Here is a 19,638-nt window from a genome sequence, read left to right as displayed (position 1 = left end):
CTGTGGCCACACCCTTGAATAAAAAGAGACACAGCACCTTACCAGTGCACGTCTCACTGGCTACAAATTAGCACTGTTCGCAAAAATATCATGATTGAAAGACGTGCCACTTTGAACGCAGCCATTTACGGCCCCTCCCTTCTGCCAATTGATGGAATTGAAAAGGAAAACGAGAATGAAGGACGAGTAGACTAGACTGATGTTCCCTTATCTGACCCTCAAGGGGAAATATATATCGATGGCTCTTGTTTAAATTCCCTGGTGGCACAACCACTATTGCTTATGTTACAGCAACACTACATACAGTCGCAGAGACATCCCAAGTCCCTTGTCAGTTAGCCCGAGTAACTGAGCAAGCCTCTTTTGTTAGATCTTGTGAATTGTAAGTGTAGTGCCTACCGGAAAGTAATTGATGATGTGGGAAGGGATAAAGTGTTTGCAGATTAGACAGCTAAGTAAAATGATCAAACTGAAATTAAAAGAATGTTTGTAGCAGGCCCTGCTAGGTGGGTACCGGAAGTCACGATGTTTGAGTTGAAAGTACAGCAAAATTGAAAGGACGAGGGATGGTGAATTGATAGGCCAGGGAAGAAAAAAGAATGTTGACAGATGCATATGTATTTCCTGTGGTTATGATGACCCATTGCCCTGCCCTTGCACTGTATGGTGTGCATGATGTATCAAAACAATGAGAGGAGTATCCCCTATGAAGTTGAAGAACAGACGTATCTGGAGGACCGGTTTTTGGCAAGAAGGAAGGTATTCATCCTTTTGTTTAAAACCCCTCACTCACCAACCTAGTGGTGACATGCTTCATCATCGGGGTCCACCTTGGCGTCCTAGCGACACCAAGGTGTGCTACGACACCTGAACTACAGTGGAGCGGGTTGTGACTGTGGGTGCAGAAAAATAAATGTTAAAAATTGTCCTGGTTGTACTCAAAAAAGTAGTTTTAATTATAGAGCAACTGAACAATGTTTAAAAATACAAGGGCGAGATCCTGGTAGGGGGGTTACGACCCAGGGATCTCTATATGTGTTGAGTGGTCAACATGTTTCTACCTTAGGGGCTATTGCCCGGTATTCATCAGGACCAGAAAGAACAGGTGGACAGGAGGTGCGTGCTCCCTAAAAAGCACACCCGTGCCTTGATCCCCTGTGTGCCTACTGGCAAAATGGCCAGCGGTAAGTGCTGCTCAATAAAATAAGTGAGCAGACAAAATAGTGAAAAAGAGACCTGTAAGGAGAGAAAAAGGGGTAAAAAACAATCAGGTTTGAGTGATTGACTTACTCTCCTGTAACGTCGTGCAGTTTCTCAGTGGAATGAAATATAGTGCCAAAAAGGGGGGGGGGTTTGATCTCCAAATAAACATTATACCGTGGTGATGGAGTGAGATACTAATCAACAACTATGCCAAAAGTAGGTGCACGCGAGTTGCATGCGGTGTAAACACGGCACTGGTGAGTTTATATATTCAATATATAGAGTGCCGGTGTTGAAGAATGCTAATGGTGGCACTGCATGGAACGTAAATATCACGTGGTGCCTGTGCTACTAGCAGGATAGTAAATAACAGGGTGGATCCTCCGCCATGGTAGGTGAATATAAGGTGGAGTGATCTAAGGCATAGCGGTAACTCGATAGTGCTATATTCATTTGACAGCGTCTGACTCATACGTGTGAGTGAATAACAGTTAATTGACATACATGACGAACATACATGTAACACTGAGGGACAAACTTCAGCTCAAATGGCATAAAACTGGGCTTACTCGGAAATGAGCTCTCTGCGCTTCAACGGGCAGGGCGTAGGGTCAATGCCTTTAGCGTAACATATTCTGTAAGATTAAAGAGAGCGCGGGCGTTGTAAATCTCTGTGCCGCTCAATGCGCTCTGTGAATGGTGAACGACGCCCTCGTGGACCCGGTACATGATTGTGTACCTGGGTACTGACATAGAGAATCTACTTACAGTTACTGGCAGGAAAAGTCAGGTGCGACCTACTCCTCGCGTCCTCTGCTCGGCTATTAGTTGTGAGGGCAGCTGGACGCGGTAAAGAAGAGTTGGCCGTTTCCGGAATAGGGCGCGGCCTGGGCGGGTATGGGGGCGGGGCTTGCAGTACGCAGTAGCGTGCTGTCGGTAGCTAGGCTACCGTGGGGAAACATACAGCAGGTTAGGGTGTATCATAACACAGGACAGGTTTGGTAGACGCGCGGAGCTGGAAATGCACCGCAGTGCTGGGATCAATGTTGATGTAGCGGGAAGTGCACGCCAAGGAATGCAGAATAGCAGTTATTACGCAGGCTGGTGAATTCAAGGGGGGGGAGAATGGAATTCTAATTCTAGCCTGGTCGTGAGACAGACACTGGTTTGTGTGACCGGTAGTGGGTCAATTGGGGGGCATGACACCGCGTAATTTAAGGTGAGCCTGCCACAGATTAATTGCCAGTATTGGGTCACGTGGGGGCTGGACACATAAGGGGGTAGTGACGCATGATGCTTATTGGTGGGCGCTTGAGTAGCGCAAATGGCCATGGGCTAATCATATTATAGTGTGAGATACACTAAGATATATGCCCGGTAGGGCCAAGCGTGGACTTATGCTGAAAGTATGTTGTTACATCTGTGCTCTATGAGTAGTGCGCTCCTAGTCACTGGTCGGGACGACCTAAGGCAATAGTGTCTCACTTCAGCACCGAGTTCCTGGCGTGGCTGTTCGGCAATGAATGCTCCCGCATTCATTGCCGAACAGCCACGCCAGATGAGCTCCCGCCTTCTGTGCCTTTCCTTCTTTCAGACGCTGCCCAACTACGTGAGCAGTCCTAGGACGTACCGCGACCAGCAACTGGCCCTAATAACCGCCGTGTGCCGCCAGCCACGCATCCCTGCTTGGCTTCTTCACTGTACTCATCGACAACCCCGTCCTGATGACGATCCCGACCCAAGGGGATCGAAACGCCGTCGACCACACAGCCTGAATCATATGACGCATATCGCACTTAAAGCTCTTACCAGAAAATAATTGTTTTTCCAAGTGATTGTAACTTGTTTGTATTTGAAGCTTTAATTGATGTATATACTTTCATTTATGCGCCACTTATGCTGTTTTTAAAAGCACTTGCACTCTTTACCTCACTTAAAACTGTATATAGCACCTTGCACCAAGTGCCACTGGGTTGTCACAAGATCTAATCTTTACAGTGCTGTCTTAACTGTAAATGCATAATCATTGCCCCTTTGTCCTTGGTGAATAATACCACCCCTCCTTCAAACCTTTTGACTCCTTGTTTTCTGTTCTCAGTAATGCCTGCGGCATACTTAATTGAAACCGTCTTTTAAATAATACCTGTTGGGAATTGTTTTTGTTTACATGATACACCCATCCCAACGTGGTCTATGGGTTACCTCCTGTCTTTCCTATAACACTTATTTTATTGAGCAGCACTTACCGCTGGCCATTTTGCCAGTAGGCACACAGGGGATCAAGGCACGGGTGTGCTTTTTAGGGAGCACGCACCTCCTGTCCACCTGTTCTTTCTGGTCCTGATGAATACCGGGCAATAGCCCCTAAGGTAGAAACATGTTGACCACTCAACACATATAGAGATCCCTGGGTCGTAACCCCCCTACCAGGATCTCGCCCTTGTATTTTTAAACATTGTTCAGTTGCTCTATAATTAAAACTACTTTTTTGAGTACAACCAGGACAATTTTTTACATTTATTTTTCTGCACCCACAGTCACAACCCGCTCCACTGTAGTTCAGGTGTCGTAGCACACCTTGGTGTCGCTAGGACGCCAAGGTGGACCCCGATGATGAAGCATGTCACCACTAGGTTGGTGAGTGAGGGGTTTTAAACAAAAGGATGAATACCTTCCTTCTTGCCAAAAACCGGTCCTCCAGATACGTCTGTTCTTCAACTTCATAGGGGATACTCCTCTCATTGTTTTGATACATTTCCTCCCAGGGGAATAGGAGAAATCTCTAGTTCACTTTTGAGTGAACGAACTCCCTTACTCTCTTTTTTGTTTGTAACACTGGTGTGCATGATGCACAATCCTGGAAAGGGTACCCGTATGCCCCCGATAATTTTGCACCACCCACTTTTCCTTTTTAAAGTTCTTCAGATGAATAATATAGGAAAAGACAGATGCAATGATTCAAAGTATGTCCTGATTGTTCTTGAAGAGCTTAGTAAATGGATTGAGGCTCACACCACTAATCATTGTCAGTAAACAAAATTATCTTTGCCAATTAACTGAAAGTTTGTATTCTATGCGCTCATAGGTCCGGTATACCCTGCAGTCACATCAGAGTGGCCCTGTTGCGATGCCTAGCCTGGGTGCTTGTTACGGTAAATTTGAAGTGAATAACACTGAGATGGAGCTGCAGGGAAATGAAGTGCTAAATGAGGCAGTACCACCAAAAAAAAGAGAGAGAGGAGCTATCCAGGAGTAACAATTCCTCGATCATTCTGTACCTGGAGTCACTGACTACAATTTGTGCCCATGGATGGAGGTACAGTGCACCGAACGAAAATCCAGATTAGTAGGGATGGACTGCATGGATGGTACCAACGATAGCTTAGGCAACAGGAGATTGGTGCATTGTCCAAAACACTGGACAGGATAAGTTGAGGGTGTTTTCCCAAAAAAGGGGGATGCCCTATCCTGGACAGCGTGGGATTTCTTCAAATGACCATGATCGCGCTGCCCCACCGATGTGCTAAGTAGCACCACCATAGATAAACAATAGGAGTCTCCCAGCAAGACTCTGAAGGACACTGGAAAGAAAAAATGTGCCCATCCTCTTGTTCCCTGGTCACCGATTCTATTGTATTGCATTTCTCCCCCAATCACCATGTATTCTTTTGGCCCCCCAATTGTTGAGGAGGAACAGCCATTTGCAGCACCGCATTCAGAGCGGGGCTGGTCCAAAAAGAGAAAATAGTCTTTGTAGCAATTGTAGTGATTTTCCTAACAGCAGTACTGGGAATTATATGTTTTCTTAATGAGAAATATCCTGTTCATTATTTGGTTGGTATGACACTCTCACTGCCTGAGCATAGAGTGTCCTATACTAAAATGTTTTTTATCAGCTGAAATGCGCCAAGAGACAGGTATATGGACATTATCAGTTGTGTTTTTGGGCCTATTCGCATCTTGGGGTTGGAATATTATCATTTTCCTGGTTGCCATAGCTGGTCTCATTTTGACATGTTGTCTGTACATACATTGCCTACCTGCCTGTTGTGCCTGCTGTGTACACATGTTGACACCCCGCCCCAAACACTCAGAACATGACTCTAAGAACAAGGCCATGGTGATCCAGGACATCCAGGAAAGTATGTGCATCAGTGAGGGCATTTTCAAATGTTAATGATGTATGCCTAGTCTTGTAATATATTTATTACATACTACACAGAGTTCTAGGCTTCATTGATAGCCAAATGAGATTGCAAATGTTGCCCATGCATGAGCATTTTTTTACTTACCCTTTTCCCTTAGAATTGTAAGGCCCTTACCTGATAGCAATAATACAATTTTGCAATGAATGCTAAAAGGAGGGTCTGTTAGAAATGAAAATGTTATTGCCCCCTTGCTCATGCTTTATACTGTGTTAAGTTAGCATTCATGGCACAACTTTATTAGTAGACACCATTCTGCTCTATGGTTGAAGCTAAGCTCCTGCCTCATTTGGAATGTCTCGACAGAAAACTGTCTCCATGCATCTATGCTCATGTTTCTCCAATGCCGATTTCAGATGCACTAATGTATGTACTCTCTATTGTTGCATAGCTTATCTGTTAGGCTCGTTCCCACCTTCACTCTAATGACCAGCATGGGTGAAATAGCCTTGGAGTAAGATAACATGTACCCGGTCCCAGGACTGCAGCTCAACCTGATGTGCCTCCTCTGTTTGTTAGTGCCTGGACTGCAATTTTCCAGTCTGGGCGAGTTCTTAGGGATTTGGAATTGTATAATATCTTGTGTTATGTTGGGGGGAGTCAGTCCCTTGGCAGCTATCTCAGGAGGCTGGTCAGACTGGGCTCCGCTGCAGAGCAATACTAATAAATAACTTTGGTTTGTAGTTTCTCCTGCCTGACCGACTCTTCATTTGTTTGGAAGGCTAAGAGGTGGTCGCGAGTGACACGGGTGACCCTATTTGGTCCCGTCCTTCATGAGCGTAACAACGTGGAGATGTAGGATGGGAAGAGAGGGGTGAGGTAGAAAAGGTGAGGTGTAGTGCGAGAGAGACAAGCCCCAGAAAGACAGTTCATGCAAAGAAAAGGGGCGGTAGAGAGAGGAGACAAGTAGTTAATGAGAGGCATAGATAGGAATGAGGTGGAGAGAAACATGTAGATTTCATTGTTGGGGAGAGAGAGATGAGATTAAATAATATAAAGAGACACAGAGACATGAAGTAGCGAAAGGTGAGACAAAGAGGGGAGAAGGTAACGAGAGAAAGAAACAAAGAAGACAGAAGAAGTGGAGAGACATAGAGGGGGTGAGTAAGGTAGGGAGAGAGCGCTGTAGCAAGGGGTAAATTAGGTAAATGAAGAAAGGCAGTGAGTAGTGAGTCAGGAATAGGCAGGGAGAGGTACAAGAAGCCTGAGAGGTGTGGAGATAGAGAAAGAGGCAGAGGGAAAGAGAGAGGTTAGGAGAGAGAAAATGATAATTTTGCCACTAGGGTTACAATCATTTTATCAGCAACTTCTCTCCCTCTGAAAGGTCCCTGGACAACGGCCCACTTTGCCCCATGCTTAGCATGCAGGAGGATTCCATGTGACCCCTGACCCTACAAATGGCTTTTTCATCATTTGCGTTGTCATTTAATCCACATTCTCTAATTTTTTATAGCACCAACTTGTCCTGGGATGGTGGAGCGCGTTACACGAGCTGCATTACATTACACAACGTCCCATTCATTGTATGTTTTTTAATTATGGGGAGATTAAATGATTTCCTCAGAATCGTGGAAAATATGAGAAGCTAGCATTTACAATGCAACGATCTCGCCTTGCAAAAGTTAGAGCTATTGGCATTGTAAATGACAACATTTTTATTTATGTGTTGATTTTGAAAACAGATAAATAAATGGCATTGTAATTTAAAATGCCAATAGAGTAATCTCTCGCAAATGCGAGACCTATTGCATTTGCACCCACACACACACACAGAGCCACACACACACAGAGCCACACACTCACACAGACAGAGCCACACACACACACCGATCCATACACACACACACAGAGCCACACACACACACACACAGAGCCACACACACACACAGAGCCACACACACACACACACAGAGCCACACACACACAGAGCCACGCACACACAAACAGAGCCACACACACACACACACACACACACACACAGGGGCTCCCCGGGACACGGCACAGCTGAGGCTCTGACGCAAGCAGCACATCTGCTTGTAGGATTTATACTATGGTGTAAAGTTGTGGTGATCTGGGTCAACAGCAGATACTGAAAACAAGATATCTTTTTTTTGGGTGCATACACGTAATGAAGCAGATGTGGTTCTAAAGCCATGGTATACTTTTTCAATTCACCCTCCAAGCCCCAAAATGATGGTGATGGCTCTCTGATTGTTATTAATGCAATCACCGCCATTAAACCTCCACTCCCACCCATGACACTACACAAGCAGCTGGTACTGAATAATTCAGAGTTACCCCCCACCACGCAGGTACCACAAACACTCACCTATGGTGGAGATAAAGGTGGTGTTGAACGCATCGTCGGAGAAGAAGAAGAGAATGCAGATCTGCCGTGAATGGGCTGGAGCGGAGGGAGGGCGGGGGAGCAGAGGAGCCTGAGTGCTGTGCAGCAGGGATGGGGAGTGCTGCCAATCCGCCGGGACCTCTCCCGGGACTGGCCGATTAGCTTTTATTGAGAAACCAATTAGAGCTGCCCTCGCACCCCGGGGAGACGGTGAGATATTCCGGAAAAAGTCCTCCGGAGCATGGGGCTGCCAGGCTGGGTCAGGGCAGCTCCCCCACTTCCAACAAGGGGCGCACGGGAGAGCTTTGTGACACTTTCAAAGACTTAATCCAGGAAATAGAAGTGATCAGCATGTGATCCTGGGCGCCGCAGCCCCTCCCTGTAACCGGATCCCTGTAACCGGATCCCGGGACGGGGCGATCGCAAAGGTGAGCCCTACATGTGCCCGCATGGGAGCGCATCCACCCCCGATGCTTCCGGAGCGGGCTGTCCGTGGAAGTCAGCCAGCTGGGATCTGCGCCCAGAGGTCCCCGGGACCCCGTCTTCCTCACCGATCTCCTCTGCCCGATCCCTTGGTCCGGCAGAATCCGCCGCGCACAGCTGAGCATCTGTGGGAAGAAACTCCTGCAGCCCGGGAAGTGGGTGCTGGGACAGACAGGCGGCTGCGGCCAGATGCACAAATATGGTAATGAGCCAAAAGTTGACGGAAGTAGTGGCATGGGGTGTGCAAGCTGATAGTGGGGGGGAGCAGTCCCGGCAGTGGGTCCAGGCACAGCTCCGAGGCAGGGCGTCTTGTGAGCGTACTGCATGCCATCCATTGCCAGCCAGGACACGAGCTCCGCCTTCACGCCGAGGACTTCGCAGCGCACATTGTATGCACTGCTTGGCTTTCTGCAGTCACCTTTTATATCCAGACCAGTGTATTTTATGAAATGATACAAAAATACTGATAAGAACCATGGAAAGATGTACAAGTTCTGTCGGTGTGCAAGGCTTTATCTCAAGGATGTAAAAACTTAATGCGGCTGGTACTTGTTCCAGGGCATTTAACAAGCTAACATTTAAGTTGCAAATTGTCATCGCCATTCGATGTATCTTTGCGTGGCCGTCTTTCTTTCTAAGCCCCGTCCCTTTCAGAGTGGGTCCCCCGACTTCCTGCTGGGGTAAAAGGTTCCTTATCTTCTTTATGAGGCAATCTGGACCAATAAAGAAGATAAGAAACCTTTTACTTCAGCAGTAAGTCAAGTAACCCAGTCTGAAAGGGACAGGGCTTAGAGAGAACGAAGAGCGTACCTAGGACCTCTTCTCCAAGGGCTGGCCACCCTTTAGGGCACCAGCCAATGGAAAAGAGGGGCAGGGCTTAACCTCGTTAGTAGAAAATACCCTACATCATTAAATCTCGCCAGCTTGACTGCGCATGTGCGAAGTCTTTCGCAGGCTGAGACCTAAAAAGGACCCACATGAGCTGCAAAAGAAAGTGAAATTACCAACATATTTTATGCACCAAATTCCTGATTTCCATTCCTATGAAAGTTAACTGAAAGAGTGCACATGCGCAGAGTGCAATCACGCACATGCATGCGCTTAGTCCCCTCACAAGCAGTCCTGCACATGCACGCGCACACTCCACTCATGAGCAGTCACACACATACACGTGTACACTCCAGTATGGAGTAGTGACACACATGCATGCAAAGCAGTCACACACAAGCATGCGCTCACTCCACGCACAAGCAGTCACACACATGCACGCGAAGTAGTCACAAACATGCACGTGCACACTCCACTCACAAGCAGTCACACACATGCATGCAAAGCAGTCACAAACATGCACGCACAAACTCCACTCATGAGCAGTCACACATATGCACGCCCACACTCCACTAATGAGCAGTCGGACACACTCAACTCATGCGCAGTCGCACACACTCCTCACAAGCAGTCACACACATGCACGTGCAAACTCCACTCACGAGCAGTCAAACACATGCACGCCCACATTCCACTCACGAGCAGTTGGGCACACTCTTCACAAGCAGTCACACACATGCATGTGCACACTCTACTCACGAGCAGTTGCGCACACTCTACTCACGCGCAGTTGCGCACACTCTACTCACGCGCAGTTGCGCACACTCCACTCACGCGCAGTCGCGCACACTCCTCAGAAGCAGTTACACACATGCATGCGCAAACTCCATTCATGAGCAGTCACACACATGCACGTGCACACTCCACTCACAAGCAGTCACGCACACTGCACTCACGCGCAGTCGCACACACTCCTCACAAGCAGTCACACACATGCATGCACAAACTCCATTCACGAGCAGTCACACACTTGCACGCCCACACTCCACTCACGCGCAGTCACGCACACTCCTCACAAGCAGCACACACATACACATGCAAACTCCACTCACAAGCAGTCACGCACACTCCACTCACGCGCAGTCGCAAACATGCATGCGCAAATTCCACTCATGAGCAGTCACAGACATGCACGTGCAAACTCCACTCATGTGCGTTCACAGACATGCACGGGCAAACTCCGCTCACAAGTAGTCGCACACATGCACATGCGCACTCCACTCACGAGCAGCCACATTCATTCACGTGCACACTCCGCTCACAAGCAGTCGCACTCTCGCACACATGCACACTCCACTCACAAGCAGTCACACACAGGAGCACTCGAGCTCTTCCACTGATGTTATGTGAATGTGATGACATGCAGACAGCAGCCTTCAATCTGCAGCAGGCAGAATACGGGGTGAGCACACCGCGGGGGAGTTAGTCGCGGTGTGAAACTCTCTGATGGATCCTGTTGGGACTGAAACTGAAAGGCTCAGGAAACAGGAAAACTATATAACAGTGGGACGCAGCAGTGTGGCGAAGCCCTTTCCCATTTCATATCAAAACACACGCCAGACAGATATCTACGAGCCCGGATAGCTCAGTCGGTAGAGCATCAGACTTTTAATCTGAGGGTCCAGGGTTCAAGTCCCTGTTCGGGCGGTTTGCTTATTTTACTTTTAAAAAAATCTATGATTTCTATTTTGTTCTTAAACACCAATGCTCCTATCATGGGCAATCATTGCAAGCTCTTTAAGGTTGAAATTCGCTAATTTCTCCCCCTTTCGATGTTGCATGTTGTCTCGTTGTCTCCGTAGCGCCACCTGCTGTCTGTCTGTCACAGTGCATCCGCTTCAATCAGTGACCATCGGACCTGCAGTAGGTGGGCAGCCGGATCCCAAACGGGCTCGCTACTCGTTGACATCTCTGCTCTTTATCAGATACATCTGTTATGCATATTATAAATGCAACAACCTTACCGCTTATATTCTATTTATAATTTTGGAAAGAGCCTTGTGCAAGGGAAAAGAGTGTAATCCATTGTTTTTTTAAATTAATTTCTTCTTGTTCTGAATCGTTTGAAACAAAAGGACATGGTCACTTTCTAACAGAAGTCACTGTGTGTGCCTTAATCCATCTTCCCTCAACAAAGTCTCGTGTTTTTTCCACTTCCGGTGCTGTGTGCAGAAGTGGTGCGGAAATATACAGCACGAGCTCTACCTCTATAGACATTTAAACTCTACTGGAGAAAGTGCATCATAGCGTGGCTCGTTGGTCTAGGGGTATGATTCTCGCTTTGGGTGCGAGAGGTCCCGGGTTCAAATCCCGGACGAGCCCTCTTTTTTTTTTCTTTTGTGTACAAAATAGGGGCATTGAAAAAACATCAGAAAGACAAAATAAAAGCGTTTTCCTTATTTATCACGCACTAAATAAAAATCTTGAATATGAGAATAATAAGAAAGAAAATAGGGCTCGTCCGGGATTTGAACCCGGGACCTCTCGCACCCTAAGCGAGAATCATACCCCTAGACCAACGAGCCACGTTGCAAGACGCAGCTATCCTACTTATATTCCAATTCTTACTGCTGAGGGTGTGAGGGCTGCCAACTCAGCAGAGATGGGGTTTGAAGTAGACTTTTAAAGGGACCGCTCCATTAAAACCCACTCACTGAACAGCAGAGAAGGAATTTTAACAGCAGAACCAAAGGGATTTGTCCCATTGGCGACCTACATTAAAAGTTAAATCGGACCCATAAGAACTCTTTTTAGAGACTCACCGCCACTAGAGCAGGGGCCCCACATGCAGAGAGAGCGCTGTAGCAGGAAGTGCGTTATTTATACTTTGATAAACCTATTTTGGGCAGTCATTTTAAGGGCCATTTTAATCTCTCCATAATTATGACCTATATACTCGAATTTGTTTCTACGCCAGTGCTTTCATTGGAACTATAGAAGAGAAGGTGCTCACTATTTACAGTACCGGCTTGCTCCTGAGAAGTGCCTGTACTCCACCATTTCATTTACTGCAGCACTGTGGAGAAGTGCACCTACTCTCCCTTTCAAATGGAAGAAGTGCAGGTACACAGGGGCATATTAACAACACACAGCGAAAAATATCGCTGAGCGCGCTTAGCGCTATTTTTAGTGATGCCGGCTATCGCTGGATTAAAACGCTGAGATAACGCGGTATTATCAACGTTTATCACCACGGCGTTAAACAATCCGGCGATAGCGGCAGAATAAGGGGACATCGCTGGGAATCCAGCGATACAAATGCGGCGATAAGGCAATCCTTGTAAATAGGGAGAAGGGGATTTAGGCTTAGAATCCACCTCCCTTAATAAATATAGCTAAGTCTGACAATTTGCAGACTTAGCTAATGGCGATAACCGCGGTTAGCGTGGTTTATTTGATTGCTATGGGTTTCCTGTGCCATCTTGTTAATAGGGAGAAGCGCTGGTAGCGATATTTTCCCTGTTGTTTTTTGAAGAAACGCCTACTTTGCATCTCTTTAGAGATGCAAAGCGAACCGTTGTTACAAAGGCTGCTAACATATGCTAATGCATGTTAGCACTGCTTTGTAAATAGGGCGAAACCATTATCTCCGCTTTTTTGGCTTTTATAGCCAATAAAGCAGAGATAAGGCCCTTGATAATATGCCCCTCAGTATCGGACAGTACCTGCCCATTTAAAGCAATGCCCCATGCAATAAATAGTAAATAAAACCATATATATGATGAAATTAGTGTTCACACTTAGAAGCTCCGTCATCAGATTTTCTCCACACCCCTATTCATCACTCCCACGTTCACTAGTAACTAGACATAAAAGAATGAGTGAGTGAGAGTGTGTGTGTGTGTGTATTCTAGGTTGCACTCCCCCATTCCATGAACAAAGAGTGGGATTATGCACCCACAACTTCTTTATTTTGGCTACAAGAAGAGAAGTCCAGTCCTTCATGGCTCCTCTCAGGTCAGAGACAGCAGGTCCAGTCCTCTTCGGTTCTTCCTCAGGTCCAGAAAGTGTTCTGAAGTTGCTGCCTGGAGATCAGGGGCGTAGCTTCAAGCGGGTTGTTTGGTGGGTGTGACACCCCCCAATTTAATGCATTAATTACTTGGCATTTGGACTGAGGGCCCTGTATCGGGTCTGCTATCTATGGGTGTTTTTTTCTGGTTTTGACCAAAGAATAAAAGAAAAAAGATTAACCTTTTATGTGAAATGGCGCCAGAGATATGCACTTGGAGACTGAATTTCAAAATGTGAAACCAGACAACCTTAAATCAATACCTGCTTCCCTGCTTCTTCAAATTGTGTGATCCTAAACAAATCTTTTATTTCGGAGCCTCCTTTTTCTTTATTATCATGTATAGGCAAAATTTTAAATACTTCAGTTCGAGATTTGCGCTGTAAAAACACCTCATATGCTTGTTTTAATAATCTGTAATGTTGTGCCATCTATAATAAGAATCTAGGACACATTTAGCATTTAAATGACTACTGACTTGATGCTTAGTTCACTAATGGCATTGTCGGGGTGAGCCATGAATATTTAAAAAACTATCAGTTTTAATAAACTTGTTTATATCTATTGAAATCATCTGATGTACTAAATTAAAGGCTTCTACATGTTTAAGAAAGACAATTTTTGAATTTTGAAGAGATTGTATCATACTTTTATTTTATGTTTTTTGCACAATATAAGTAGCAAATGTTTTCATGGCTCCATACGTGTACAGACTCTTGGGACCAAGCCAGACACATGTTTCAGTTCTGGCTCGGTCCACCCAACTATTAGGCCCGAAAGCTCCCCTCTATTTGAGAATCAGGCCTAGTACATGGGGTTGTCAGTCACTTAATAACATTATTTGTAAAATGCAAGGACTAGAAACATGGGGCTCCCCCACATGCAGCAATTTGACAAGTCTACCTTCAAGGCTTCTTGTAGCAGAGACGAAGAAGAGCGCATGAAGCGATAATACATGTACAATAAGTGATCCCAGGGAAGGGACTCAACGCCTTTATCGTGTACATGACCATAGTCATGAGTTCCCAGGGAGAACAACCAGGTCGAGGTGGGTTGGTTAGGGGCATAGCTTCTACAGGGGTGTTCAGGGTGTGACACCCTCAAATGCATTCTTGGTTTGGTAGTTGTGTCAAAGCGATCTGAGTCTACTGTGCTATATCTGTGTCTTTTTTTCTCATCACTCTAATTTGACAAAGAGGCTTCAACTTGTTAATTTTTTTGATCGCAATCTTAAATATATATAGTGACTGATTTAGCAAAATATTAAATTTATACTTATACACCTTGAATGGGTGCAAATGTACTATTTGTTTGAATTCACATAGATTGGCAGTAGTAGGCTTATGAAAGCTGCTGCAGTCGGATCTTTTAAGGTATATCAATGACAATTGAACACCCAAAAGGTGAATGGATGAATAATTGCAAATAGTATAACAAGTGGCAAATGCTCGGGGATGCATTCCAACACATTGTTTTGTGCCCAATGTGCCACTGCAGACAGAGGCCCACTTAAAGCAAATCAGTGCTGATGCTGTTTCTCATGGGCAAAGCTCACGACAAGCCTTGATCATCTTACCTTTCCACCCTGCAGCTCATTGCTTTTTTAATTGGGTAATTTGAGACCCCCCTCACCCCTGAATCTCACTGACTAGGTAACTCCCCTGCTGGACATGCCACGTTCATGCCCAATATGTATTTAGATGCATAAGGGCTTAATTTGTTTCATGCACAGAGTTGAGTGTAATCTTCCTGTGAATTCATGTCCCCATTACATTAAGGTTGTTGAACTTCTTACTGTGCCTAGTACATAATCCACTGCAACCTACAAGCTACAGGCTCTAATCCCTAAAGGATCGTTTTTCAGAACTCCGCATGCTACACAGAACGTGGGGCCCGATTCACAGAACTAACTTAAGACAAAATCCGAAACTTACTACCATTTTGCTATTCACAGAAGGCACTTACTCATTTCAGTATTCACAGAAGTTAGGAGTCCTAACTTTAGGACTCTTAAATGCCTTCTGTGAATATCGAAAGTCTTAAAATTAAGACTTTTCTCAATTTAGTAGTAGTAAAGTTAGGACTCCTAACTTTAGGACTCCTGAATGCCTTCTGTGAATACCGAAAGTCTTAAAATTAGGATTTTTCTCAATTTAGGACTCCTGAATGCCTTCTGTGAATACCGAAAGTCTTAAAATTAGGATTTTTCTCAATTTAGAAGTAGTAAAGTTAGAACTCCTAACTTTAGGACTCCTGAATGCCTTCTGTGAATACCGAAAGTCTTAAAATTAGGATTTTTCTCAATTTAGTAGTTGTAAAGTTAGGAGTCCTAACTTTAGGACTCCTAAATGCCTTCTGTGAATACCTAAAGTCTTAAAATTAAGATTTTTCTCAGTTTAGTAGTAGTAAAGTTGAGAAAAATCCAAATTTTAAGACTTTCGGTATTCACAGAAGGTATTTAGGAGTCCGAAAGTACCTCTGTAGTGCTGTGAACGTCCAATGGCCGTCGTGGCCCAGCCCACTCCGCTAAATCGCACCGCGGCGGAATTGCTGCTGTGGTTAAGCGGCTACAGCTGCCTAATCCTCATTTCAAATGCTTCTCTTTCATTCACCTCCCTCCACTACCTATCTCTATATATCACTCTGATGGCTGCTTCTTCATCCCAACTTACTCCCTGTATCACTGATTTTCTATCTTTCTCTTCCTCCTTTCGTTTTCCTGCCTTTCTATCTATTGCTTTGGTTCAAAGTGTGATGATGAAAAATGAGTCCTAAAAATGTACTGGTGTCCTCCACTGGCAGTCACCTGCTCATTCTATCTTTCATTTAGGGCCTAGATGGCTCAACAGGGGGAAGAGTGCTTCACGGGCAGAAGAGCTTGGGATGCCGTTCACAGATGTATGGAGAGCTGGGCATCATCATTCACATCTCTAGGCAATCATTTCAACAATGTACAGGATTCCTTGAGAATGGGGGTAGTGAAGCACTAATTAATGAGCTTGTGTGAAGTGGTTCATATGGAATACAACTCACCTGTATTGCAGCATATTCCTAATCTTACTCTGTCTCTAAAAAGCTCTTAAACCCTACTGTCCTTCAAAAGATTTGGTCCAGTGGAGACTTTATTAAAAAAAGTCTGGACTTTTATGAGAATGCCAGGCTCATTCACAATTCCAAATGCCTGTGTGCCAAGCTAGAATAGATAAGAAAAAAGTTAAATGTCCTGATTCTAAGATGGAATCCCCCTGCTATGGAAAGCCAGTATTGTTTCAGGGATTGTGCTCAGAAACATGACTATGCTTGGGGCCATGTAGGGACTAAGTCATCATACCACCTCAGTAGCTATGAGCCTGAGTCCGACTAGCTATAGTGCCTCACTTGCCCTTCTAAACTTTTGAGAACCAAGTGAGTTGCCACCCCAGAATGCAACACTCTCAACCCTCTCAGGGATCGGGGTCACAGGACACAACCTTTCACTGTCTCACTCGTAATTGTCCACAATAAGGTCAACTAGAGATACGAAATAAGTTTATAATATTTATTTAAAATATCATGCTCTGGGATGCAATATTTGCACCACAATTGGAAAACAAATGCATATCAAAAATATTGTTAGCATTGTTGACTAACCATAAATCATAAAAAGCCCTTATTATTATATTATACAACAGATTAACCTAAACCCACCCCCTCCCTTCTGCTGAAGCTAAACGAATATATAGTATAGATATCTGGGATTAGTGGTGTATGCAGTACCTTAGCATTCACAAGTGGACATTCTACATCTCAGCTGATGCAACCTTCTTGTCTCAGGATCTTTGCTCAGTGTGTATTTTACAACTTCTGCCCTCAGTTATATAACAAGGTATGGTTGCTCAAAAACAGCAGCTAGATTCTCGTGTTATGTCTAGGCACTAGTGTATGACCAAAAAGAATAACAAGGGGTATTGTTGTTTGACCTTGTACATGGTGTTCAGACAAAATCCCAGGAAAAGAGCAGAACACAAAAACATATGCAGGTTCTGTGGCACAAAAGCAAGCGTGTTTATATAGTAACGTGTGCAGAATGAAATGTGGCCTACAACGTGAACAATTAAGCTAACATAGGGAAAATGAGAATGGGCCATGCATGAAACACACAACAGTATCATGGAACAGCAGGTCTAAGAGCGCCTTGAATATTTAGCAGTAACAATAGTTAAGCCGTGTTCTGTTCATCAAAGTCCATACAAAAGAGGCTCAACCCCTTTCAGGTGAAAGTTAACTTGTGTCAACAATGATTCATTCCCCAGTCATGCCTCCTTCATATTTGCACCAGAACTGGGTGAATGAGGAAACCAGTCTCCATCAGCAGGAGAAGTGGGAAGTTTAAACGTTGCCGCTGTAGGCAGCTTGACCTTGTAGTAGCCTACACTCTTCCATGTGTTGGAGGAGAATGTGGTGCCATGAAGTAAAGAACTAGCAAGATTGTGGTCTAGGAGTCAGAGGCCTATGTGCTGAACATACATGCATTAAGTGGAAATACGGGGTCAATTATATGTCCTCCATTACTTATTTGACCCTCCCCACAAGTTTCTCACTGAATAATTTCTGCTCCACAGAGAGGAATTGTTGAGGGGACGCACATTCAATACTCACTGGGATCAGCCACCCTGGAAACTGACATGAGGGTTGAGGCCTGTAAACCACCTGGACAATCTCCAAGATGTGGTGACAGACCTCCCGTTCCTCCAACGTTGCAAGCTGGGGCAGTAAGATACAGGACTGGGAGATACACCTAATCAGCGCCGGGTGAAAAAACAACAGCATGCACCCTGAACAAAGTCTCCATCCGTTTGTCCACATTATTATATTGTGGACTCGTCACCCAGTCCTCCTGGTCAGAGTGGTCTGGAGATGCTCTTATGGGTAAAAATAGTTTCACACCGCACTCCTGATCAGAGTGGCCTGGAGGTACTCTAAGCATAAACATTTTTTACCCAGCACTCCTGATCAGAGTGGCCTGTAAGTATGTGAGCCTCAATTTAATATTTTTTAGTTAACCACAAGGTTAGGGCAGGAGGGTTTCTTAACACCCCCTGTATCTGAAATGAGAGCTGAGAGAAGAAACAAACAGAGTAAGCTGTTTTCAATTCAGACCAGGGACAGTGGGCCCGATTCACAGAACTAACTTAAGACAAAATCCTAAATTTACTACCATTTTGGTATTCACAGAAGGCACTTACTCATTTTGGTATTCACAGAAGGCACTTACTCATTTTGGTATTCACAGAAGTTAGGAGTCCTAACTTTAGGACTCCTAAATGCCTTCTGTGAATACCGAAAGTCTTAAAATTAGGATTTTCCTCAATTTAGTAGTAGTAAAGTTAGGACTCCTAACTTTAGGACTCCTAAATGCCTTCTGTGAATACCGAAAGTCTTAAAATTAGGATTTTCCTCAATTTAGTAGTAGTAAAGTTAGGACTCCTAACTTTAGGACTCCTAAATGCCTTCTGTGAATACCGAAAGTCTTAAAATTAGGATTTTTCTCAATTTAGTAGTAGTAAAGTTAGGAGTCCTAACTTTAGGACTCCTAACTTCTGTGAATACCAAAATGAGTAAGTGCCTTCTGTGAATACCAAAATGGTAGTAAGTTTAGGATTTTGTGTTAAGTTAGTTCTGTGAATCGGGCCCATAGTACCTAGGAGATTAGGCCTAACTCTAGAAGAGTCCAGGAGGGACTGTACAGCAATTGTACCCTTGAGTTAAGTTAATTGTGTACATAGATGCCGTATGAATGATGTATGAGTGTTGTCTGAGTAAGGGAAGCCTGTGCTGCAGGAACGCATTGATATTGTTTGCATCATTGTTGTCTGAGTGAGAGCAGCCCACCCTTCTGAAGCACATTTTCACTGGTTGTATTATCACTGTCTGTGGCCAAGAAGAACCTGTTTAGCAGGATCGCATTACCGTTGTGTCTCGCTTTATTATCTTAATCAGCTGTTTACATTGGCACACCCGCGCCGATCTAGCACGCCGCACCCTTTGTAGACTGTTTCTTTTTATGTCCCAGCTTCTTTCCGAGCTCTCATATACACTCTTAAAGGGCGCGCCCCAGCTCACATAAACGTTCCGCAAACGGTTATACTGTGCACCCCGCTCTCAAAACGTGCATTTTCTTGTGTGCATGGTAGTCTTTGGGGGTGCTACATATGCACATTGTGGTCATATACACACTTTCTGTTTTCCTTCACATATTGACTACTTTTTCACAATTTGATTGTTGTTCTATTGTGCAACCCACAGTCAAAACGCACATTTTCCTGTGTGGATGTTCATCTTTGGGGGTGCTTCACATGTGAATTCTGGTCATATGCGTACACTCTGTTCTTGTGTGCGTTTTGGCCTCATGTCACTAATTTATTTTCATCATACGCTCCCACCTCTGGTCATTCAATACCTGCACTCTCTTGTGTGCATGTAATTCCTCGAGGGTTGCTTCACTCATCCCGCTAATACGCGCA

At 44.9% G+C, this 19,638-nt stretch overlaps 3 non-coding genes across 3 annotated transcripts; 2 read left to right on the top strand and 1 right to left on the bottom strand.

Annotated features, from left to right (window-relative positions):
- The first annotated feature begins 10,700 nt into the window (after positions 1-10,700).
- Positions 10,701-10,773, top strand: TRNAK-UUU (transfer RNA lysine (anticodon UUU)). Its single transcript has one exon. It is a non-coding gene; the product is annotated as a tRNA-Lys (tRNA).
- A 603-nt stretch (positions 10,774-11,376) lies between these two features.
- Positions 11,377-11,448, top strand: TRNAP-UGG (transfer RNA proline (anticodon UGG)). Its single transcript has one exon. It is a non-coding gene; the product is annotated as a tRNA-Pro (tRNA).
- Positions 11,449-11,579: 131 nt separating this feature from the next.
- TRNAP-AGG (transfer RNA proline (anticodon AGG)) lies at positions 11,580-11,651 on the bottom strand. Its single transcript has one exon. It is a non-coding gene; the product is annotated as a tRNA-Pro (tRNA).
- Between the last annotated feature and the right edge of the window lie 7,987 nt (positions 11,652-19,638).

The sequence above is a fragment of the Lissotriton helveticus genome, chromosome 1_2 (genome assembly GCF_964261635.1).
Source record: "Lissotriton helveticus chromosome 1_2, aLisHel1.1, whole genome shotgun sequence".
NCBI classification, from domain to species: Eukaryota; Metazoa; Chordata; class Amphibia; order Caudata; family Salamandridae; genus Lissotriton; species Lissotriton helveticus.
The sequence above is the reverse complement of the archived record's forward strand: the minus strand, read 5'-3'. Positions and strand labels throughout refer to the sequence as shown.